Source organism: Oncorhynchus kisutch, unplaced genomic scaffold (assembly GCF_002021735.2).
Source record: "Oncorhynchus kisutch isolate 150728-3 unplaced genomic scaffold, Okis_V2 scaffold4087, whole genome shotgun sequence".
NCBI lineage: Eukaryota > Metazoa > Chordata > Actinopteri > Salmoniformes > Salmonidae > Oncorhynchus > Oncorhynchus kisutch.
The window spans coordinates 178,836-185,054 of record NW_022266032.1 but is presented as its reverse complement, the minus strand read 5'-3'; the positions used below and the strand labels follow the sequence as shown (position 1 = coordinate 185,054).

General features: G+C 37.7%; 1 long non-coding RNA gene across 1 annotated transcript; it reads right to left on the bottom strand.

Annotated features, from left to right (window-relative positions):
• Positions 1-391: 391 nt before the first annotated feature.
• LOC109882402 (uncharacterized) lies at positions 392-2,550 on the bottom strand. The gene is made up of 3 exons (XR_004209611.1): positions 2,404-2,550; positions 1,177-1,250; positions 392-476 (listed from the first exon to the last, which is right to left on the bottom strand). It is a non-coding gene; the product is annotated as an uncharacterized LOC109882402 (long non-coding RNA).
• Between the last annotated feature and the right edge of the window lie 3,669 nt (positions 2,551-6,219).

Below are 6,219 nucleotides of genomic sequence, written 5' to 3'. Positions count from 1 at the left end.
CAGTTACTGGCCCAACAATCTCAACAGCTAGGATGGTCTGGTCTGCCGCCAGGGCCCTTTCAGTTACTGGCCCACACTCTCCCAACAGCTATGATGTCTGGTCCGCCACCCTTTCATCTGATCACTGGACACAGGGCATTTTTGGAAAAGTATTTATTATGCTATGTAATAACAATGTACATAACAAGGTACAAATCAGTCATTCATTTAATATTGTGTGTGACTGACTGAGAAGTGTTTGCTAATTGTAGGAGTCAGGCTTCAGTATCCCTCTATACTTCCTGTTTTGTTCAAGTTCAGAAGCACCATGATAGAAGCAAAAAATAACACAGGGACAAAGACATAAACCTTCCATAGATGTTGTTGAACGAACCGGTCTGTGGCCACCTTCATTTTCACTCCAACAGCGATTCCAATGACAAACGTCAAGAATCCAAAAGTAACCACCATCGGCCCACAATCTGGTTTATCAGGAGCTGTGACACACATACACACCGAGTATTAATCATTAAGAATCTGCTGCATTTTACAGTATTCAGCAGATCTGTCATTTAATGATACTTGAAGAATAAAACAAAACAAGTGGTTATCTTTTACTTTGGCTTCAGGCATCCCTGTCAGCTTCATGTTCCCCATTCTGTTACACTACAAAAGTAGAGTATCACTACTGAACTGTTCTCTATGATAGGGGAGCTGTTACACTACAATAGTAGAGTATCACTACTGAACTGTTCTCTATGATAGGGACGCTGTTACACTACAATAGTAGAGTATCACTACTGAACTGTTCTCTATGATAGGGGAGCTGTTACACTACAATAGTAGAGTATCACTACTGAACTGTTCTCTATGATAGGGGAGCTGTTACACTACAATAGTAGAGTATCACTACTGAACTGTTCTCTATGATAGGGGAGCTGTTACACTACAATAGTAGAGTATCACTACTGAACTGTTCTCTATGATAGGGGAGCTGTTACACTACAATAGTAGAGTATCACTACTGAACTGTTCTCTATGATAGGGGAGCTGTTACACTACAATAGTAGAGTATCACTACTGAACTGTTCTCTATGATAGGGGAGCTGTTACACTACAATAGTAGAGTATCACTACTGAACTGATCTCTTCTATATGAGAGGGAAGTTTGGGTTTTAATCACGGTAAAGCACTCACCTGAAGTCATAATTTTGAGGTACTTTTCCTCTGTTGTTTATCCTGAACTCAATTCAACTCAATGAAGAGGGTGTCTACAATAAAGCATAGAAATTAGACAATGAAGTGATGTTGTTTACCAGTTAAACAATGAACATAGAACAGAATAAACATAGAAAATAGAACAGAATAAACATAGATCATAGAACAGAATAAACATAGAAAATAGAACAGAATAAACATAGAAAATAGAATAGAATAACATAGATCATAGAACAGAATAAACATAGATCATAAGAAAAAACATAGAACATAATAAACACAGAACAGAATTAACATAGAAGATAGAATAGAATAAACATAGATCATAGAACAGAATACACATAGATCATGAAGAATAAACACAGAACAGAATAAACACAGAACAGAATAACACAGAACAGAATAAACACAGACAGAATTAACATAGAACAGAATAAACACAGGACAGAATAAACATAGAACACAATAACATGTTAAACAGAACAGACTGTTTCACAATAAACAACGAGTCTATTGATTCACCCTTGCTTCAATCTAAGTAACATAATAAAAAATCCCCATTAAAATCCATCAGTTTAAATTAAAGATACTGTATGTGTTGTTTTGCATGGACTGCTTCTCCATCTCAACACTGCAGAACATACCACATCCAGGCACTTTCCGCGGGCATTGGAGTTGTAGCCAAATTCCTGGAAGTGTGTGCCGCGTTTTCCTTTCTGTTTTCCACTGCTTCTCAATCTACCAAATCCGCGGATATCGGACTTCTGCATCTGCGGTGGAGGAAGGTGGCCGAGATACAGCGATGTTCGTCAGACCATGAGGCATCGCGAAACCGGTCTTCTCACGAACACGGCTGTAGCGTCCGAACGGTTTGGCCTACAGAAAGATGTTCTTCGTTTTGCTCTACGACCCCCACAAGTGTTATGAGACTCGTCTGAAGTCAGTACCGCCGATGTGCCAACTTCTGTCTGTAGCGTCTGAATGGTTTGGACTACAAACGAATATGACTCCACTATGGAAAGGGGAGATTCTCACAAGCACGATGGTATGTGACGGGACTCATCTGAAGTAACTGGTACCATTTTTAAAAAATTATGGAAGTATGTAGCAGTACTTGGGACGTTAACGTGTATCCTATCATACACATTGTTCAGGTATCCGTGATTCAAATAGATTTTTCAGAAAACTAAACCATTCAACACCTACCTGTTACTTTGTCCTGTCTGTCTCTGCTGCCTCAGTTGATGATGTTGTGATGGTGAGGATTTAAGTTTCATTTTCCCTGACCTGAAACCAAGATGAGAGGCACCACCCCCATTCATAGTTTACTACTGCTTAGTGAAAGATACAAACCATTGCTTTTCTCATGTACTCACTATTTCCTCTTGTATTTGTTAGAGAGATCTGTAGTCACATGGTCTATTAATATCATTCTGTTAGATAGATCTGTAGTCACATGGTCTATTAATATCATTCTGTTAGAGAGATCTGTAGTCACATGGTCTATTAATATCATTCTGTTAGAGAGATCTGTAGTCACATGGTCTATTAATATCATTCTGTTAGAGAGACCTGTAGTCACATGGTCTATTAATATCATTCTGTTAGAGAGACCTGTAGTCACATGGTCTATTAATATCATTCTGTTAGAGAGATCTGTAGTCACATGGTCTATTAATATCATTCTGTTAGAGAGATCTGTAGTCACATGGTCTATTAATATCATTCTGTTAGAGAGATCTGTAGTCACATGGTCTATTAATATCATTCTGTTAGAGAGATCTGTAGTCACATGGTCTATTAATATCATTCTGTTAGAGAGATCTGTAGTCACATGGTCTATTAATATCATTCTGTTAGAGAGATCTGTAGTCACATGGTCTATTAATATCATTCTGTTAGATCTGTAGTCACATGGTCTATTAATATCATTCTGTTAGAGAGATCTGTAGTCACATGGTCTATTAATATCTTTCTGTTAGAGAGATCTGTAGTCACATGGTCTATTAATATCATTCTGTTAGAGAGATCTGTAGTCACATGGTCTATTAATATCATTCTGTTAGAGAGATCTGTAGTCACATGGTCTATTAATATCATTCTGTTAGAGAGATCTGTAGTCACATGGTCTATTAATATCATTCTGTTAGAGAGATCTGTAGTCACATGGTCTATTAATATCATTCTGTTAGAGAGATCTGTAGTCACATGGTCTATTAATATCATTCTGTTAGAGAGATCTGTAGTCACATGGTCTATTAATATCATTCTGTTAGAGAGATCTGTAGTCACATGGTCTATTAATATCATTCTGTTAGATCTGTAGTCACATGGTCTATTAATATCATTCTGTTAGAGAGATCTGTAGTCACATGGTCTATTAATATCTTTCTGTTAGAGAGATCTGTAGTACATGGTCTATTAATACATTCTGTAGAGAGATCTGTAAGTCACATGGTCTATTAATATCATTCTGTTAGAGAGATCTGTAGTCACATGGTCTATTAATATCTTTCTGTTAGAGATCTGTAGTCACATGGTCTATTAATATCATTCTGTTAGAGAGATCTGTAGTCACATGGTCTATTAATATCATTCTGTTAGAGATCTGTAGTCACATGGTCTATTAATATCATTCTGTTAGAGAGATCTGTAGTCACATGGTCTATTAATATCATTCTGTTAGAGATCTGTAGTCACATGGTCTATTAATATCATTCTGTTAGATCTGTAGTCACATGGTCTATTAATATCATTCTGTTAGAGAGATCTGTAGTCCACATGGTCTATATATCATTCTGTTAAGAGAGATCTGTATCAACATGGTCCTATTAATATCATTCTGGTTAGATCTGTAGTCACATGGTCTATTAATATCATTCTGTTAATCTGTAGTCACATGGTCTATTATATCATTCTGTTAGAGAGATCTGTAGTCACATGTCTATTAATATCATTCTGTTAGGAGAGTCTGTAGTCACATGGTCTATTAATATCATTCTGTTAGAGAGATCTGTAGTCAATGGTCTATTAATATCATTCTGTTAGAGAGATCTGTAGTCACATGGTCTATTAATATAATTCTGTTAGATCATGTAGTCACATGGTCTATTAATATCATTCTGTTAGAGATCTGTAGTCACATGGTCTATTAAATATCATTCTGTTAGAGATCTGTAGTCACATGGTCTATAATATCATTCTGGTAGAGATCTGTAGTCACATGTCTATTAATATCATCTGTTAGAGATCTGTAGTCACATGGTATATTAATATCATTCTGTTAGAGATCTGTAGTCACATGGTCTATTAATATAATTCTGGTTAGATCTGTAGTCACATGGTCTATTAATATCATTCTGTTAGAGATCTGTAGTCACATGGTATATTAATATCATTCTGTAGAGATCTGTAGTCACATGGTCTATTAATATAATTCTGTTAGATCTGTAGTCACATGGTCTATTAATATCATTCTGTTAGATCTGTAGTCACATGGTCTATTAATATCATTCTGTTAGATCTGTATCACATGGTCTATTAATATCATTCTGGGGCATTAGAGGGGCGTGTCCTTACAGGTGTTTACCTGGTGTTGTCTCGACAACTGGCACAAGGTAATTTGAGATAATACAAAGTTTAGATTCTTTGAGGTAGAGACCCAGAAGGGAGGGAGGGTGACCTCACATACTTACTATGGCACCAGTCTAGGATGTGTGTAGACTACATGTGATGGTTCACCTGATAGAGTCTAGGAGGTGTGTAGTCTACATGTGATGGTTCACCTGATAGAGGATGTGTATAGACTACATGTGATGGTTCACCTGATAGAGGATGTGTGTAGACTACATGTGTTGGTTCACCTGATAGAGTCTAGGATGTGTGTAGACTACATGTGATGGTTCACCTGATAGAGAGAAGGACTGGAGCACACAGCTATAGGAATATTAGGTGAGTGTTTAGTTGACTTGCTGCATGGCTTTACACACACACATACACACATACACACACACACACCTGAAACACCACACCACAGTCCTCATTCAGTAATAGTGTTTTCCATAACGTCCTCAGGGTGGAGTGATAACATTACTAGTTGTGAGAGTCTCCTTTTCCCCGGCTGAGCTGAGATGGACGTGTGTCTGAGTAAGTTCTGAACTTTCCTTGACTTCCTTATTTCCTCATATTAAACAATACTAAAGATTGAGAAATCACTAAATATCCTGTTGTAGTGCCTTGCTCAGGCCAAACTCCACCGTGGAGAATGTTACATACAGAACAAAACTCCAATAACTACATTTCCTTCCTCACCAGCCAGTCCCACTGGGGGAGAACCCAGAGGAGTATCAGCAAAGGATCATGGGAGCTAGAGTCCAGAGACAAGTGCTGACTTCCTACAAAGAGGAGCTGGTCAGAGCTGGACAGAGTACTCCTGTGTTTCAGAGACCTACAGTGGGTGAGTGACTCATCATAAAGCCACATACTACATTCCATATTGGCCCCTATATATCTGAAAGTAGCCTAGTGGTTAGAGCGTTGGACTAGTAACTCTATATATCTGAAGGTAGCCTAGTGGTTAGAGCGTTGGACTAGTAACTGGAAGGTTGCAAGTTCAAACCCCTGAGCTGACAAGGTACAAATATATATATATCTGATGTGATTTAGTTCTGTATGGTTTGGTTAGTATTTAGTCAGGATAATCTGATCCTAGCACAGCCATTAGGACCTGTATTAAAGCTACACTGTAGTTCCACCTTACTCTTTAATGGTTTGGTTAGTATTTAGTCACGTAATCTGATCCTAGGACAGCCATTAGGACCTGTATTACAGTTGTACTGTAGTTCCACCTTACTCTTTGAAAACATACAGTATGTGAACATTTCCACACCTTGATTGCCTCTATCCATTTCTGCCAGGCCCCTTCATAGGTCAAAAACACTCAACTGAACTATTCTGATGCATGTAGATGGAAGGACTTTGGTGATGGATCATGTATCTTGATGCAATTATCAAACTTTAATT